A 19506-nucleotide genomic window follows, 5' to 3' on the forward strand; every position below is an offset into this window, starting at 1 on the left:
CTCTTTTCCTTTTCTTGTTCTCACTTCAGAAACAATTTTCACAGCTGGAAGACAGAGGGCTTTGCACATTAATAGTCACAGTGAAGGTCAGTAAGTCTGACTTGCTCAAGTATCAGCTGAGTACATTGGATCTCATTTCATTTTATTGCAACTGCAGAAGCAGTACTGATCAACAGTGTCATATTTCCTTTTCTTCAGCGTAAAAGATGAAGTGATTGTTCCATGAAGCTGCAGTGAGGCAAGGAAAACAGGAAAGGAACAACACAGCCAGCAGTGTACTCGCTACACCTGTGCCTGTGCTTTGTCCTTCCTCAGTTCTACCCCTTTAGTGCTATCAGTGGGGGCACAGATAACCCCTCTGGGCCTTTGCAGTGTTGCTACAAGGTATTTCAGAGTCCCTTATGTACTCAGAAAATGCAGACACCTGCCTCATGAATACCTTCCAAACAGGAATTCTGGGAGAAATGGTACTAAATATTTCTGTACTGAGTGCAGGTAGGTAAGGACTCTACCATTTGGCGTTGGACACATCACTGCCTGAATCTCCAGGGATAAAGCAGGAGGAATTTTCCCTCCCAGAGGCCAGAGAGACTTTATGAATTTTTCATGTTAAAGTAATATGGGGAGGCCCTTTATCAGTGAGTCCAAAGGAAAAGGGATGCAGACAAGAGGAGTAAACTCCGCTAATATTCTTGAGTGGCATTCAGCTCCTTAAAACCCAAGTACCTTGCAATAGTTCTGCATGGAAAAGGACTATTGTCCACATTTAACAGCATGGGAGCAGAAGTGAAATGAATGGATGAGGAGTCTTAGAGGAAGCCTGCAACATAGAAAGGCTCTTAAAACACTTCTGAAATGTGATGTTAATTCATTTTCTATTGGGACCTTTTTTGTCATTGGATCTCCAATAATTCTCTTCAACACCTTCAGTTCTCCACTTCATTACCATAAAACTACTCCTAAGATTATACTCTAAGGTCCCAGTTGCTGGGACATTTTGACCACAGCAAACTGAAAAAGAGGCAAAGAGCTCAAGCAGTATCAATTACTATCTCACTCTTGCCCAGGACAAACAAAAAAACATGATCTCTGGAGAAGAGCAATGATTGTTGACAAAATCTGGATGGGCCTCCAAGCATACTGCACTAACTTTCCTCTGTACACTTCTTAACATTTCCTGGCATTGATTTCCTGCATGTTAACAAGACTATTAGAAACATAATAGGGATGCTGCTAATAACCCCAGGCTGGTGTTTGTTGAAAACTCATAAGAAAGAAGTAAGAGCAGCAGGCACTCCTTCTGCCCAAAAAGCTCTGTCCTGTTTTATCTCTTGCTTCTGCAAGAGGCTGCATGTCAAGTGAAACAAGCAACTGCAGACAAGCTGTATTTCTAAGAAAAGGCAGATTTAATATGTGGCCTAACCTGGTCCATCCTCCTTTGCCTGGAAAAAAGAAGCATCTGAAGTCAGGGTGTCGAAGGCATTTAAATTGGTACACTTGTATTCGGGCTGTCCGCTGCCCAGAAATGGGGAATTTTCTTATGTGAGTATTGTTGAGGTAATTTCATCAATGGAAGTTCAGGCTTTAAATTCTGCCTTAGTGAACTTGCTTGACAGTCTTACAGAAAAAGTTCATAAATTGAAAGGGAGAAGAAAAGTATTCTTAAATATCCCTCGCTTATCTATGAGGAGACTGGAAGGGATGGGAGAGAGGAGTCTTGTCATAGCTCCAGGCCAGTGCAGGGAGGATGTTCTTGTGAGGGAGCATCCTCTAAGTGAGAGCTTTTTCCTCTCAGTGACCACTTCAGCAGCTGCTGCCTCAGCTGAAGAGGTCAGCTGGCAGCCTGGCTCAATGAGTTTGTTCATCAGGGAGAGCAGCAGGGCTCAGTGGCCTCTATATCACCCAAACCAGCACTTTTTAGTTTTTTAGCCACCTGGGAAGGAATTAAACTGTGGTCTGAAAATGAATATTTTTATGCAAAGTACCAAATCCTGCAGGCTTCCACTCATCTTCCCTGCTTCTGCAAAGAGTAGCACTGAGAGCATGCACCAGAACAGTCGTAACTGTGGAAAAGAGGTTTTACATCACCAGTGGGAATTATCCTGTAGTACCATCTCCTCCAGAGTCCGATTCTGCTTTTTTATTTTTTTTTTGTAGGAGTGGGAAACATTGATTATACATTTATGCTGACTTTTGCCACTGCTAAAATGCAAACTACAATTTTGTCACAAAATGCAGTATTTCTGAATTACTGCGCTTTGAAACCCTAGAGGAGGCCCAGAGGAGCACTTCTGAGTACTTTTTTTATTTTAGATTGTTTGCATTTTCCCCCAAGATTAGCCAGATAGATCTAATACATTCCTGATAGAGCAATTTGTTGCTGTTGATTTTTTTTGACAAGTGACCTACACCCACACTCACAAGCACCTCTAAATTTCTCAACTTTTGTTAAGCTATTCCTAAACCATAGAATGAAATAGCTTTTTTTTTTTTTTTTTCTTACCAAAACATTAGATGAGAACACCAGACTCCAGCTGTCTTTGTTATAACACCCACAACAGGGAACAGAGAAGTTACTCTGTGCAGGTGTTCAGCGGAGATAGGAACTGCTGCTGAGAGTAGCCCCAGAGGCAGTGGCTCCAGAAAGAGCAGGAAGGCAGGGAAAAGTTATTCTTCCCTGGCCATTTCCCCTCAGTTTCATTCCCATCCCAGTGAGAACAACCACAGAGACACGGAAGAAATTCTGCAAGAGGCAATGTCCTGCCTCCAGGAAGCCACTGATGCTCCCTGTTTCTGGCAAATGATCACTGCTCAGTATGTTCCAGGGATTTCCCCACAGCTGTGCTGCACTTCTGGGCTTCTGCTCACACTGATCACCATCCAAAGCTCTCTCTGAAGCAATAGCATTTTTCCCAGTGACTGCACAGGGTATTGGATGTGGCTCATTACAACCAGTACTGCTGGTTGCTGCCAAATTCTTGGCCTGTGTTTTGCAGGCGATGGGAATAGATGATTGCAGTTATTCTTCCTGACAGTAAAATCAATACAATATCTTCTTCTGATATTCCTTCCCTCCCCCTAATAGGGAGATCTTGTTCTGCTCTATTCCTGACCAAGTTTTCTGGGAAATATTAGGTTTCATACTGTTTTATTTCTCACTGAAATGATTTCACTGGGATGCTTAGACATCAACACATTTATATCCAAAGGATCCTGAAGAGGTTAGCCAGAGGTGATTACGTCTCAAATGATGTTGTACTATAATTGCTCAGGATATCAGCTTAAATGAAATAATCTGCACAGGAGAGAAGAAACAGTAAAGCTAAGGAAGGAAATTGCTGCTGTAATTACTAGAGTATTTCTCTTTGAGGTATTAGAAAGAAATGTTTGCAACATAAAAAAAGCCTGAAGAGGATGACATGAAGCAACATCAGACTGGATGGCAGAGCCTCTGTTACATTACAAGCTTTCTGAACATTACCTGCACAGAAAGGGAGGCTAGGACGTAGCTAGAAAATAGCCCAGGGTGACCATCCACCTCAGACTCTTCGTAATTAGTTACAAAGATAAAAAGATATGAGACAAGTTCTCTTGTTTAGGGTCTTTTGACACTCAAACCATTCAAGCCTTGCTATCAGCATCAATAGTGGCACAAACAGACTCACAGCCAACAAGGATAAGAAGGAGAAGTCCCATACAAACAACTGCCTGGCTATTTTCTTTGATCAGTTTTGTGTCTCTCTCTCTCTGCTCCAGGTTGTCCTGAACAAAAAAGCGCTCTGAAATTCTCACAGCTAGAGCAGCCTCCCTGTGCTAAGTGTAACAATGCCAGGCAAAGCCTTCATGTTTCCTCTCCAGCTCCCTTACTGTTTCTAGAAATAGAAAACTCTTTATTGAAAGCTCTTTGGAGCGTTTTAACATGCAGGTAAATAATTGTGTGAACCTCACCAAGGCAACACACATGATTAAAACATACATATATAATAACCCAAGGGGACATTTCCAGGTCTAGAGCCCTTCTGACCTCACTGAACCCTGCAAGTGGCCAGACATTGGGTCATTTTGGGCATCAAGCATTGCCCTGAGGCACTCACTGTTTCACAGACCATCTTGGTACAAGGGATTGCAGGACTGCGTTTTATTCCCATTTATTTATTATTAACGGCATCCTGAGCACAGATTGGATACAGAAACTTTTCTAACCAAAGTCTCAGTGCCAGTGATGCTCTTAAAGACATAGAAACCTCATGGACTTGGCAAAGAAGTTGCAGGGTAGAACTGCTTTAACCTTTTCCTTCAGATTTTGTACAACTTCCAACAAGGTGACCAGTGACAGCAAAGAGATTGGAAATTCCTTAGTTACAGGTTTAGTCCCCATTTTTGCTCGAGCCACTGCAGCTTTGAAGCAGCAAATTCTTGAGGAAAGGCATGGATTATGACACAGAACAACTACAAAAAAGACACAAAACGTGATGTGCAAGCCAGGTGAGCTGCTCCACCTACTTCTTTTCAGAGCAGAGTGACCAATGATCGCTGCCCATCAGGGAGCTCACTCTGACCTGGTGGATGGTGCCAGGACTAGGTGGGGATGGGTGTATCTCATGTAGCAATCAGAGCAAAGGAACCGGGACACTTCCATGGACACAGGCCTGTGTTGTGCCCTGTGCTGTCCTCCCTGTGCATGAGGAGTAGCAGCACAGACTGGTTATTGCAAAATGAAGAGAAACAGCCCAGCTTTGTTTTACCTTTTTGTGAACAACCCCCACATGCAGACCCTGGAGGACTTTTGAGATCAGAGCAGCATCTGTGGAAGTGATGAACCTGGACCACCTAGAACTGGAGAAGCTGGGCACTCACAGCAGGTGATGAGCAGTATCCCATTAGCAGGCCCCAGTGTCCTGGTTTGTTAGGTCCTGGCATATGGTTCATGGTTTAAGCTTCTATTTAATTACAGTAATTTGATTTGGCCGGGGCAGGGGGCAGTGTTTGGTTTGTTTTAGACACTTGTATTTTATCTCAGCAGAAAGAGCAGGCAGTGGATGGCAGGAAGGACAGAGAAATTCTCACAGCCATTCCAGTGCAAAGCCATGTACTTTCTTCAGTACTTAAGTTGAGAGTGGAAGCACTGTAGACACTGAGGGCAGATGCTGTCCTAAGAAACAGAGCTAGAGCAGATGTTAAAGATGGATTTATTCCTCTGTGCCAGCTCTATTTAATGCACAGATACCATCCTGCTCTCAACATAGATTCTTACTTTTCTACTCAAAATCATTGGAAGCGGGAGCTTTCCTTCTAAATATACATTCTTCAACATATTTGCTTAAAATTATTATCCTGAATTGGAGCACCAAGTATATAAAATTGAAAGTATTTTCCTTATCAGAACTTGGTTTGTATAAAAATTCCTGAATATATTTGGAAACTTGGATGTAAAGACACTGAAAGAGAATCTGTACCTGAGTGAAAAAGACAAGACATTGGGGAAAGAAAAGAAGGAACGGTTACTCCACTTTACAGAGACTTGGGTAGATTAGCATGACTTGCCCAAGGTCATAGAGAAACTCTAGGGGACTGAACTGGGAGCACCATGATCCCAACACAAAATCTTAATTACCAAATCCAATTTTCCACTTCGCCTTTCAAATGTTTTTTCTTCATACATTAAAACACTTCACATAAGTTCTCTCTTTTTTTTCCTTTTTGTTTTCCCCCAGGAAGAATAGGAAAAGCAAAGGCTGCAATCTGCCCTTGTTAAACTAGGTTGCACAGCCAAACAAATTTAAAATGATATCTCAGCAAGATTTTGCAACCTGTCTGCGACAAATAAAAGGACTTTCACCCTGAAAACATGTGAGTGCTCAGGAGAACTAGCTGAGAGAATTTAGCAAGGTGCCTAATGAAAGAGATGAGCTGCAATATGTATATGCATGAGTTCATGTATTATTTAAATCATTCTGATCAGAATAAGCATTGTGAGCACAGTACTGAAAGTGTCACCAGCGTTCATGCATTGAATAACCTGCCCTCATAAAGGTATAATAATGTGCTCATCAGTTTTGTTTGTACTCCCAAAGCAGTAATAGCATAAACAGAAAATAACTCTCTATATTGCACAAAGCACATAAATATAAATCAAATTATATCTTTCCTTGACATTATGACCAAGAAATGATGATGGTCACTGAAATATAACAGATGAGATTGAGGGTACTCCAAAGGGCATTTGTAAAAGTCTGCTTCTATGTTCAAATGTAGCCTGGGATTTTGGGGGGTTAAAACAAAGATAAGGTTGGTTAGCCTGCCTCAGTAACCTGGTCCTTTATCTGCTAGGTGACAGGTTCAGGTTATATTTTCAAGGATTCTGAAAATGACCCAGTCTTTGCTGCCCCACCACATCTCTGTCCACAGGTATCCCACAGACTGGCAATGAAGTCAGGGAGCTGATGGTTCCCTGGGAAGATGTCCTATCCTCAGTAGTCCCAAGAAAGATGGTGCCACATGAGGTGATGAGAAGGAAAAGAAAAAATGTGGGAATGAGGTAGCTCTCAAGGCACACCAAAAGTACCCTCCCTACCTCTGTCCACACACACATTATTGAGCAAAAAGATGAAGTCGTACAAGCTAAAATCAGGGCATAAAACAGAAAGACCATCCACAGATTTCTTTTATTGTACCCAAACAGTTGTCTCAGTGAAAGATTTCTATACTAAACTGACTTATGAGCTGTGATCTCAGTCTTTTCGATTTTTTTTAATGTGTTAGTGAATTGTACTTTCATGTGGGAAACTTGTGCAGCAGCCTGTTCTTGCTGGTGGAAATGGTAAGACTCCCACTGGTTTCATTCAAAGGTTCAGGCTGTTAATGATGACTCAATCAATCAATCAATCAATCAGTCAAGAGATGAGAAGTTGCAGAGAGAACCGCAGCCAAATTGGTTTCAAAATTCAGTGAGCTCATTTATTCATCAACTGAATCAGATCCACTCTCATGAGTAGTAAGGAAAGAGGTAAATCTCCAGAAGTCTTTGGGTAGATACTTTTGTGGAGCACCATCACTCAGTGATTCCACAGAAGTTCCTGCATGTCAAAAGTTTCAGGAGAGCTGGGGCCAGCAGGCTGGTGCTGGCTTGGCCCTGGGACACGAGCTCATACAGGAGGGGATACCAGAACAGGAGAGGTCAAGGGTGCCAGGGCACCACAGGAGATGACTCTGATTCTTGGGGATCCAGAAATGGCAAATGAGCTTGAAATGGCTAGTCAAGGTAGGGGTGGTGAGAGACACAAGTATGAGCTGCCTTAGAAAGATGATCTGGTGCTCTACATCAGAGAGAAATCAAAGCTAGTTCTGGTCAGGAGATGAGACCTAAGGCCTTTCTCCTCCAGGAAGTACTGTGAGAATTCACTTATCCCATTTGGCTTTTTATGGCTGGAAGTTTTAAAGATGCTACTAACCATCTTGTGGTACCAGTAAATGCTGGATACACTTATCTTTATAGTCTACATTATTATTAGACGGGGTTGTAGAAAATTATAACTCTCATCTTTCTCTGGAAAGAGCTATTTGCAACTGGTAAGCTTTTATTTTATTTTTAAACCAAGATCTTGAAAATTAGCTTATATACTAATTACATTAAAGCAGCTCATAAAGTTTGAGGAAGAAATGCACAATAAATATTTATTTACCCTGCAACTGTACATTTCCCTAAATCGGTTCCATTTTCCCTCTTTAAGAGATAAACAGTAATAGATAATGTGAAGACATGAATGAGGTATTTATAGCACAGAAAAACACAAGGTTGCTCTATAATACAGGCATGCTTAAAACCAAGTGAAAAAAAAAAAAAACCTAAATAATGAAAGGTACATTTAAACCAGATATGCTTAAAACAGTATTTTAATAAATGGAGCAAGGTATAACCTTCATTAGCATCTCTACGTTGTTTTGTGTCTGCAGCTTTCCTGTTATGCAGAACAGCTTGCAGTCTTTAATATTTCAAGCTCAGAAGGGAAGAAGCTTTTAAAAAGGGAGGAAGAGAATACAAAAAGCTATCCAGCACTCTGTATACTACTGGGTCTTATCTCTGCTTTCCTTTCCCCCTACCGCCCCCCTCCTCTAACATCCTAAATCTTCAAGATCAGAATGTTTAATCCAGATGCTGCCATAATCAGATAAATATCAGTTCGCTGTATCCCAGTGATTCTGCTCAATGAATGAAATTATGTTTGTTTTGATCAAGGCCTTATGAACTTCCCAGTTCAAATAAATCTTGGTATTACAGGCTCGATGTGTGTTCACAGTTCCCATGCACAAGAAATAGACAAACAGACTTGCTTTTTTGTTGTCTCTCTACTGTCCAGAAGACTGGCCATTGTTCTGTACATAAGACCACTAACTGGGGAAAGATCTATGGAATTAAGATTAAGGCTCAGGAAATTTGCATGCGATGACCTGCTCTACAAAAGGCTTTTTTCAACCAGAACACGATGACACAGTGTGGACACTTCTCCTGGGCTCTGGACTCTTTTTCCATAGCTGGTGAATGGTTTCTTTTGGCACTGACAGCAGGACCTCTAACCTCAGCCAGTACGAAGAGCTCTCTGATGAAGAACTGAATGAGAAAAGACAGCTGGAAAGCGGGAGGATTAACAAGGGGGCAAGAACCTGGTAATGAGGGGGAACCACCAGAATCAGTGCAGAGAGAGGCTCTAGGACCTCCATCAAATCAGACAGTGTCCTCCAATGAAGGAGACTCTGGTCACACAGGCTGACAAGGGAGCTGGGGATATTCACAGGACTAGCATTTCATTAAGGGAATGCCCCTTTGATGAATGCATCTTCAAGAAAGGGAACTCTGTGCCTCACATAAAATAGAACAAAATGTATTTTTCTACTTGAGCTTCAGTTATGTATCAATAATGGAAGACTTTTCAGATGGAAAATGATGAATATATGCCAAATATTGCCACAATTTAAGTAAGGCTTTTTAATTCAAAGAAAGCAAAAAAACTGTAATGTGAGCTGTCTAGACTCTCAAGAGGAAGTGGAGAGCACAATATAAGGTTTTTTTTTTAACATAAATCTCTAAAATGATTTAAATATTACTCTCTGAAAGGGCTTATTTTTATGAGATAACTATAGAATTATCTAGATTGGAGATAGTTAAATATACAGTGAATTTCTGTGAACTCTATCTTACTTTCCAAGAATCACTGTGTTTATCTCCGTGTTTTTAACGACCTTAAATAATGGAAAGGTTTTACTTGGTCCATCCTTTGACACCTAAATGAAAGCTGGAGGTATTCAAGGCCTGAATATTCATTTGAATAACATGCAACAATTTGAAAGAACAAGAAAAACAGAGTAGAACTGGGGTAATAGAGAGATCAGCCACTTTATGTTTTTCTGTTGCTTTTAAGAACATAAAGAATTGACCAGTTTGTTTCTGTTTGGTGAGAGTCAGTAATTCAATAACATGCCATATAATGATGAATATGCCAGAGTCAGAAATCAATGACAGAGAGTGTAAAACTTTAAAAAGTTGGTGAATTATTTAGGTGTCTCTCTTAATTGAGCATTCTTTCCAGGCATGTTTTTGAGTAGCCAAGTGTGCTTGGACAGCAGGCTATTTTTTTTCTCAGTCTCTACATTTATTTCTCAATCTGCTTGAAAGTCCAGTTAGCTGCAGCTGAGGGCACAGGCAGGAGATTTAACATAGATGAGCCAGAAAGGTGTAATAAGTTACCACCAATCTCCTCATCTGACACCATTTTCCATCACAGGTTGGGTTTTTCTCACCCTCTAAGTCAAGGCAAAATGCATGAACCTCAACCTCATACATTACTGCTTATGCTAAGACAGAGGTCTTGAGGCAATCTCCAGGCATGCACACATGTAGATTCAGTGTCTCAGTTAATACATTATAGCTTTAAAGAGCTTCTGTAATTCAACTCTATGGCCCTACTTCAACACAGACTGCTGTTGTTCTTCAGTAATTTAGCTATTCATAGCCACTCTGCTGGCTTTCATCTCACTTTTGATGAGGCAAAGCCCATGTGAAACTTTTGCTGACAGCAATATTGTTCTAGAGTATGCTCCTTTCTCACCCTATACAGAAAGAAGGCAGAAGAGAAGAAGCCACAATATCAGCAATTGGAGTTAAATTAGTTAGAGTTACATTGACATAATGCTTTGTGCTCTGTATTTTATCCCTCATTTCTTCTTAACCTCTCTTGCTACAAGCAAGTTTTGCCCAGTCTAAGTAACTTCTCAGCTAGTAAATGTGTTGGCACAATTTTTAAAGTATTTCTGCAGCATAAACACTAACATGGACTGGGTGCTAGCAAATAGAACTTACAGTCAGCCTTCCTAAAGAGCTCAGATCATAAAGGACCACGTCACCATGTGCTTTTGAAAGCTGGACTCCATTAAGGTGCCTATATGGGCTCAGGGTTTGAAACAAATCTAATATTATTGTGAAGGTGCTTTGGCAAGAATAGAGATCTTGTGTCTTTCATGGAGGAAGAGGAATGAAGGGGAGGGAGGAAAAAGGAAGAGGAGCTTGCCCCCTTTCTCCTATGTGTCCGTTTCATATATCCCCAAAGGAGGTGGAGAACAAAGCAGAGCAGTCTGATTTAGCAGGAAGCAGCTGATCCAAGACAAGACAGTTTACATTACCTCGTATTTGGAAATTCCTGTCCTTCCCTTAGATGTATCCCTTTCTGATACTGTGAGAACTGTTACCTGCTTAGAGATCTGCCTCAGTCCCCAAACAAGAAATGGGACAAGCCTTTGTGGAACAGCACAAAATGTAACTAGAAGGACCAATTTAATTCCTCCCATCTGTTTTGACTTGAGGGGTTTTAAAGCACTGCAGAAGATTCTCTATAAAATAATGTAGTTTCCTGCATTGTATTTATCCTGTTAAGTTTTTAATCCCACCAACTATACATGCAGCAGATTTATTGCCACCATTTTGGTTGTGATCTTGCAAAAGGACACAGTTCATCTATAACTTGGTCCTGTCAGTGCTGTCTGTTGCTGTAGTAACACAGTAGTGCTAGACACCTTCAGGAATCAGTGCTGCAGAACTGCTGACTTTTCTAATAAGGTAAAAAAATAAAGGAAGATAAAAGACCCTTTGATTACATCTATCATTCTATCATTCTTTGTGTTGCAGTCTTGTAACAATGGAACTTTAATGTTCCCTCTGAAATAAAAAAAAAAATAAAATAAAAAAAAAAAGAGAGAAAACAGGACTTTCTCCATTGTGTGAGGTTGAAAGAAGGTCTCAACTTTAAATCCCAGTGACACAGACTTATACTGCTGGGCAGTCACAAAAAATTGTAATGAAGTCTAAAAGTTACTCTGACATAAAATCCTCTGAATAAAGCTGGAATCAAGCACCTACCTTGTGTTACATTGGCTGCTATTCCTGTAGGCTAACCTGAAGAATACTTTGGCCCACCCTGACACAGAAACTCTCTACCTCTGCCATGGCTCCAATGTTTGGTGGTGGCACAGTGGTGGATAAAATTCTTTGCTTGTAGCAGGAGCCTTCTTAACCAAGAACATCTTCCTTTCATTCCTGCTTTTGTTTCCTACTGCATACACTGGAAACTGGGATAATCAAGAAGTTACCTATTCCTGAACAGTGCAAATTCAAACATAAAAATTTAAGTAGCACCTTAAGTATTTGCTACAGTGTTTGCTACACTTTCTCCTTCCTTCCTCCCACTGAACACACCAGCAGGGTTACAATTGTACTTGTATGTACAAGTTATGTCTGTGCCTGGACAAACGCATGCTACTACAGGCAGCAAGATCACACTGAGCAGTAGATGTTGCAGAAATTATAATTCCACATTTATTGTTACGTGGGTATAGGTGTATTAGGAAAATAATAAACATACTCAATAATGGCAATATGCTGGTGAACAAAATTCAGTAGACAATTCTTGAATTTTAACTAGGATAAAATAGTCTTAGAAATGACTCTCCTTCCCTTACAGTAACATTTCCTATGTTGCAAGAACTGTTATTTTAATGAAAGCCTTGGACTTTGCAGTTTGAGTCATGTACTTGGAGTGCTGGAAACGGACACCACTGTAGCAACAGAAAAAATGGCAGGACAGTATTAATGGGTTCCTTGTTGGCTTCAGTTTTTTATTGGCCTTTTGTGTAAATTTTTCCAGATTATTTTAAAACTCTAGTTAGAATGAGTTACCATCCTAATGCTCAATTATTTGAAATTTGTTTGCATCATATAAGAGACTGAAAGATGATTATAATTTACCCAAAACTGATTATCATTTGATTGTTCTTTCCCAGCATTAGAAAGAAATCAAAGCAAAAAAAAAAAAAAAACCCAAAACCCAGACATTGCTTTGCTATTGCTTCTAGAGGTACTGCATCTTTCTCCCTGTTGCAGATACCGGAGCTGTGAGAAAAGCTGGACCATCCAACCTGCACTGAGCTCAGGGCCACCCTCAGTCCTAGGCTGTTTTAGCTCCCTCCCTGCCGTCAGTCCACATGTAGCATAGCAGAGTTTTAAAAACAATTTTGAAAACTGAATGTCCTGTTTGTACAGCCCCTGTTCTGTTAGTCTGCATTATTTATAGCTTCAACTTCAGGACTTTCACATCTCACCAATCAGCCAAATCAAAAGCAAATTATGAAAGGCCACTAAGGACAGCAAAAGTAAGTTATGTATTCATGATAGCCTATTGTCCATCTTAAAATGTCAGATTTGTTTTAGGGTATCTGGATTGGCTTTTCTTTATTCAGCGTTCAGGATGTTTGTTCAGGGATGTATCCTCCCTCTCAATCTGCTCTCTGTAGCACTTTTTAATATACTGATTTATTTAAGGTGTTATAGACTCCCAGAAGAAATCCCGGATCCCACTGAAATGAATGGTTTTTTTTCCTCAGAGTATGTATTGGTGTCAAGTTCTGCTTTTGAGCCAGGGACTTCGTTGGTGTGCAGCAGCCTGTGCAATAGGTCCCAGGAATCAGTAATCACTGAATGTTTTCAGTGTGGAGCAGAACAGCATAAGATGCAAAGATGTGCTCACATGCAGGTCTGGCAAAGCTGCCCCCCAGAAAGGCACCAGCCTATTGCCACAACTTTCCTCACAAGCACTGAAATTTTTCCCCAGGTTATGTGACACCTGCCACCAAGAATTAGATGAAAAACAATTATTTTTGAAGTCTCTAAAATTCTAAATTAGCATAGATGATAGCAAAAGCCCAATATGTCTAAAAACTCTAAATTCATATCCCTGTTGCTGAATTGAAGTGTTCTCAAATTAAGCTGAACTGTTTCTGAAAAAAATTATGTTAACAGAGAATGTTTCTTTCTATAATTATCAACTTTTGGCAAAACTAAATAATAAAAATAAATTTCTCAAGATGCTTTTTAGAACTTAGGCAAAACTTATAAGCAGCTACTTACACACAAATATGGCCATTTACAAGAACTCAGATTTTAAAATCTTTTAGTATCAGTCTGTATTGTCAGTCTTTGATGCCTAACACTTAGAAATCTAAAAGAATTAATGATGACTATTCAGAATACTCATATAAAATGTTCATAATAACATGCAGTGTGCCAGGGGGAAGTGTAATCACTCTGCAGTTAAAAGCAGCAATGAAGTCTCAATCTTAATGGAAATGGCATCTTTCCCGTCTGCAGAAGTTACAAGAAAAGATCTCAAAATGTAGCCCAATCTCTTGTGGTTTCCCATGATATTTTTAATACTGACGACGTTGGGAAATGTATTGCAATTAATTCCCATACAGGAATAAATTTATTTTGGTGAGAACTCTGTTAGAGAAGACTGTCAAAACTTTGTTTAAAAGCAGATCTGTCTTGAAAAATCTGGATGTAAATTTTCCAAAAGACTGGATTTGTTCAGTGTGCCTCCTCCTCTGAGCAGAGGCTGAATCCATTTCTGCCCCGGCCCTTTCTCCCGGTTCACCTACTCCAGCAGCTCCAGGTTTGCTTGCACAATACTTCTGCAAGTTGCAATTGCATGATTGTTGATCTCAGTGCTGGTGACATGGCTCCCTCAGACATTGCCACCTCAAAATACTTCCATATTTATCTCAAACTATTCAAAGGAAACAAGCCTTGCAAAGCCTTCAGGTTTGAAGAAAAGGGTTGAGGGGATGTTATGTAGCAGTGTGGTGGTTGAAGAGGAAGATGAGGGCCAGAATTAGACACTAAGTCTTGTGAAAATACAAGGGAGTCTTTATGTCTAACAGCGATTGTCATTTGGGGCTGGGTACTAAAAACTGCTGTGACTTATTATGAGCACACTGGAATACAAAAATGCCCAAAGGATGTTTTCAACACCAAAGTTTTATTTAAGATCAGGCATACAGTTATGAAGCAACTCAGCTGCTCCCACTCCCTACAATTAACTTCACAGAGCGCTCTGCATGAAAGACCAGACACTTTGCAGATTAAATTAACTGCATGAACAAACCTAACCACTAATTGGCACTCTGTCTGTGTGACCAGACTACAACTGGTTCAAAGAAAATCCTGAAATATAACATGGACATCAGGTCCATAGCATCAGCTACCATGACCTACAAATTTATTCTTACTGGGCTGTGCTTGCTAGTGCAGATGTACTCTGACCTATGAGTCAAATCCAGCAACCCATATTTAGACAAAGGTCTTAAAATAGGTAAGAAACTCCTAGAGGTGATGACTGTAGTGCTATCGACATTTTGAAAGACTTCCCTAAAAAGAGCCTGAAGACAGGTATAAATGAGCTTCCGAACAAATTTTGCCTTTAGGAGAGTTGAGTACAAACTTGCCTTACCCAAGCACCATCCAGCAACACACCAAGACTAAATTAATTACCTGAAGTTCCTCTGCTTTTTATGTGCAGATTTGCTGGTAAACATAAGACAAACCCTGCTTGGTTTTGGGGGTTTTTCTTCATTTCTCTCACAGGATTATGTTCTTTTCCAACTCCCTGGTACTGCTCATAAATCAAATATAAGCCACTAAATATCCATTTCCAGATTGATAGCCAGCAATCCTAAATATAAAGGGGAATATTTGTACAATTAGCTCACATGTAGAGTGAAGGATCTGGTCACTACAGTGAGTTCTGTGGTTGCTAGCAGGACAACTTTTCTGCCAGGTGGGATACGGTAACAAACCTGCTCCCTCTCCAGGTGTAATCAGAAAGGAATTAAACCACCTGAAAAGCTAATTAGAAGACCGTGGCAGATGGGGTAAGATTTCCCAGTGGTGTCTGCTTGCAATATAATTTTCTTCTCTAAGGTTTTTATATCTTATGCTGAAACTTGTCTCTGTCCTTATGCTTTAATAAAGCATGTTGCTGGATCTCATCCTGAGTCAATTTTCTGGTCCAAAACTTTGAGGCCTGGTGTCCTAGAAAGGGATCCTAGAAAGGGATCCAGTATTGTTGTGGGTGAGTTTAATGCCTGTGGGAGATTTTCTCTGCCTGGCCTCCTTCCCCAGGCACAGGAGGCCTGAGCTTCTCCTCTCTGGTGTGAAGCACAGGCAGGGAAAGTGCTAAAGGAACAATGAAGTAACTCCTAATGAAATTCCTGAACTCTCTATGCCACCACCTCTTTGAAAATTTTTATTTTTCCCTTGAGTAATTTAGTAACTAAGGAAAACCCGTGCTTTCTCTAGCTTTGCCAAGCCACGAGCCCTGGGGCAAGTTCCCCAAGCAGTCCTGGTTGTGAGACCCTCTCAGCTGAACTTCCCACCCTTTCTGTAACCACACCAGACCAGAGCCTGCAGCTCTCATGTCCTGCCCTCCTCGCATCTGCCCATCCTGAGGGGGTCCCGAGGCCAAGGGAGTCCTGAACAGAGTGGAGGTTTCTCTCCTGGACCTGCAGCCATGGTCTCTCCTTGAGATAGCTGGCTGTGATGAGAGATGTTTTGGGAGCCACTGGTGTGTTCCACAAAGCAAACTGCTATACTATTCCTGGAAAATGTATCTCAATTTCAAAAGGAAAAGGATGGATTTCTGGAAACAGCTGATCATCTGTCGTGCAGCAGGTGGTTGTGTGAAGCCTGCCCAGTCTCCCAGCTTGGAGGACACCTGAACAGCAACCTGGCTCCTGGTCCTGGAAAAGCCAATGCAGCCCTACAGCCCTGGCCTCTGTTCTGTCAGCTGCATTCCAAACTGTGACTCTAATGGAAGTATTTTGCTGTTTATCATCCAATAAATGCTGACTGGCTTGTAGTTGGACTCACTCATGAGTCCAGCCAGTGTACCAACAGTTATTTTTAGCTGCCCAAATTCCATTTCCCTGTGTTATTTGCTACAACCCGACTGACACATTCACATTTTGATAGACTTGCTGTTGGTCCCTGCACTTGCTGACAAATGAGCCCATGCCTTTATTATTTACCAAAAGGATGTTTTTGAGGATTACTGACCTGGATTTCTAAATTTCTCAAGTGTATGCCAGCATGAAAGTACTGTACTTAAAGCCAATTTACTCACTGAAAATCCCACACCCTTTGAAATAACTCTACCCCTTATGTCACTTTTTTCTTCCTTGAAAAACCCTCAGTGTCTAGCACAATGAAGCCCAACTGGAGGAGCAATGCCATATGGAAATCTGTTTGTTCTGAACAGTGGTCTAAAGCTTCCTTGTGAGGGGAAGCAGAGGGGTAGACACCTCTCTCTTCTCTCTGCTGACCAGAGACAGGATCCAAGGGAGTGGCATGAAGGTGTGAAGGGGAGGTTTATGCTGGATATCAGGAAAAGGTTTTTCACCCACAGGGTGGTTGGGCACTGGAACAGGCTCCCCAGGGCAGTGGTCACAGCACCAAGCCTGACAGAGTTCAAGAAGCATTTGGAATAATCTCAGGCACGTGCTGTGACCCTTGGGGTGCTCTGTGCAAGGCCACGAGCTGGACTCCATGATCCTGATGGGCCACTTCCAGCTCAGCATATTCTGTGATTCTGTGAAATGAAGATACTTGAGTAGTAGTGAGTGACTGAGACAGAAAAAGGAAGGGGGAAGACTTTCTTTTACAGAAGGTAGAGTTGGTGGCTGAAGTCTGTCAGACCATCAGTAGGAAGAAGCCTCCAAAGTAAGCGGGTAAAGAAAGGGTTGAGTTCTGGCCCCGTGTCTGACAAAACTGAGCTCATCTGTATATTATCTGGGATTTCTAGTCCAAAGCTTAACCTGTGGAGGATGCTTCTGGTTTCATGAAGAGCAGTGACCAATCAAATCTGTTGCAGTCCATCCAGACAAATCGGAGGTTGGCAGGCAAGCAGTTTTATCATTCCCAAGTATTTATGGATTTATAAGTTGAATTAAATGTAGTGTGGATTTCTCTTTCTCCCCACTCCCATGAGAGCCAGATAGATTTTAACACTAAAAATACTTATAGACTTTAAAATACTGGGGGCTTTAAAATAAACTGATTAGCCTGCATTCCAAATAAAATTATAGCGACAAGTGTACCTGATGCAGCTTAATAGCTCTAAGTACCTCTATACAGGCCTGTACTGAAATTAAAAGAAAATTTCTGTAATCAAAATGAAAATCAGACCAGAACCCCAATTTAAAACTGTTTCATTGAACTATAAAGTTACATAGGAGGAATTAACAAACACAGTTGTCATTTACAGCCTATGTGTGCTTTATTTTCCTCACACTAAGTCACATTTGGGGGCATTGTTTAGTTTTTTTCTGTTTTCTCATCACCTTGTGAAGGCTTTTTAGCTGCTTGACCACAGTGATAAGTGATGATGGAGGCCACCATTTACAGTGGCCACATAATGATGAATGACGCAGGTAGTGAGAAGCTATTAGGATTTTGGTAAAAGGGAGCACACAGTACAGATGTTAAAAAAAAAAAAAAAGGGAACAAATACATTGTAGAATTTAAAAGTCTATAATTAAATGTGAGTTGGTTTTGGTTTTGGTTGGGGGTTTTCTTTCTAGTAGTAGTAGTAGTAGTAGTAGTAGTAGAACAAAAAATCACTGTTGCAGCTCCTTCAAATGTCTATAAAGCATTTTCCTAAATGGAACATTCAATATTTATCTAAGCACACTCTCAAGACCTAATCTCAGTATAAAGCAGTTTAGAACTTTCAAAGTGTTTTCTACCAATGGAAGATAGGGATTGTTTTTCTCCAGATATTCCTGAGCTTAAATTATCTAAAATACTTCAGTCTATACATAATTAAGCAGATGAATAAATCTCATTGAAGTCAAAAAGCTGCTGATGTGATTTAAGATGATAGAAAATTAAATTCTATTTGGAGTTTAGATCCAAAAGCTTAACTCCATCCCCATTCAGCAGTACATTTAGGCAAGTTTAGACACTCATTTAAATCAACAGGATTAGATGTTTGCTTGAAGTTGCCCATGAATTTAAATGCCATGCTAAATAGGAAAGCACTTATGAAATGGATTAGCTCCAGTTGAAATTTTGTAATTATTATCTAGAAATGTTTTTTAGGGACCTGAAATATATTAATTTTCCCATTAATTTTTAAATCATCTTCTAGACAAGAGAAAATATTTTTACTTTTAACAAATGTTTTAACTTTTCATCCCATTACCTTACCCTTCTTCATCTTATTTCCACTGCAGAAATCAAAAAGTAGCAAAAAGAGGAGTTCTTTTCTCATATAGCAGGGGAAGGGAACATCAAGTTTTAATTTTTTGATTTAAAAAAATAATAGAAAATTTCAATTTAAGCAAGTCTGTACAAAAACAATTCATTTATGTCATTAACACATTTCTAATTGGGCCAGTTGAATGCAAGACTTGTAAAAGGTTTTCACTGAAGTGTACAAAGAGCTCTGAGGTCACTTTTTCCTGACATGAATGTCTGTAACTTCATACCAATTTACCAATTTTTTTCACAGCCTTAAGATGAACAGATACTCACGCTCTAAGAGCAAGAGAAGAAACAAGCCAGCATTTGTATTAAGAAACATTTTTATTAACAAAACAGTAAATTCCACTTGCTTAGCATTTCCAATAATGAATAAATTGGCCTTGCAACAAATAAAAAAATTGTAAATATCTATCACAGAAAGCACTATAAGGTTAGGGGCATTGGGCCTCTCTTTGATGTCTTAGGGTTGAAAGTTTCACACGTTATTTAGTGTTTTGTTAAAAAAGGCAACACAATACAGTCATAGAAATGAAGCCATCTCAGTCAAACAAATTAGGTTATTATAGAGAAAGAATCCAATTTTATGTTAGGTAGTTGGTTTATGTCGGTTTGTTTGTTGCTGCTGCTTTTAAACAAAAAAGAATTTTAAATTCACTTGCTGGCATTTCTGATACATCCATAATTGTTTGTTTTCTTGTTTTTTTTTTTTTTATTTTTTTTTGTTAAATGATGAAATTAAAGAGGAAAAAAGGAGAACCTTCAGAAACAGTGTTAAAATTGTGGATTTTTATTTTAATAGTAGCAGATTTTTGTTTTCTTGATATATGGATTTAGTTAAAGATTGATCTTTAACTGCCTGGAAG

Source organism: Cinclus cinclus, chromosome 3 (assembly GCF_963662255.1).
Source record: "Cinclus cinclus chromosome 3, bCinCin1.1, whole genome shotgun sequence".
NCBI lineage: Eukaryota > Metazoa > Chordata > Aves > Passeriformes > Cinclidae > Cinclus > Cinclus cinclus.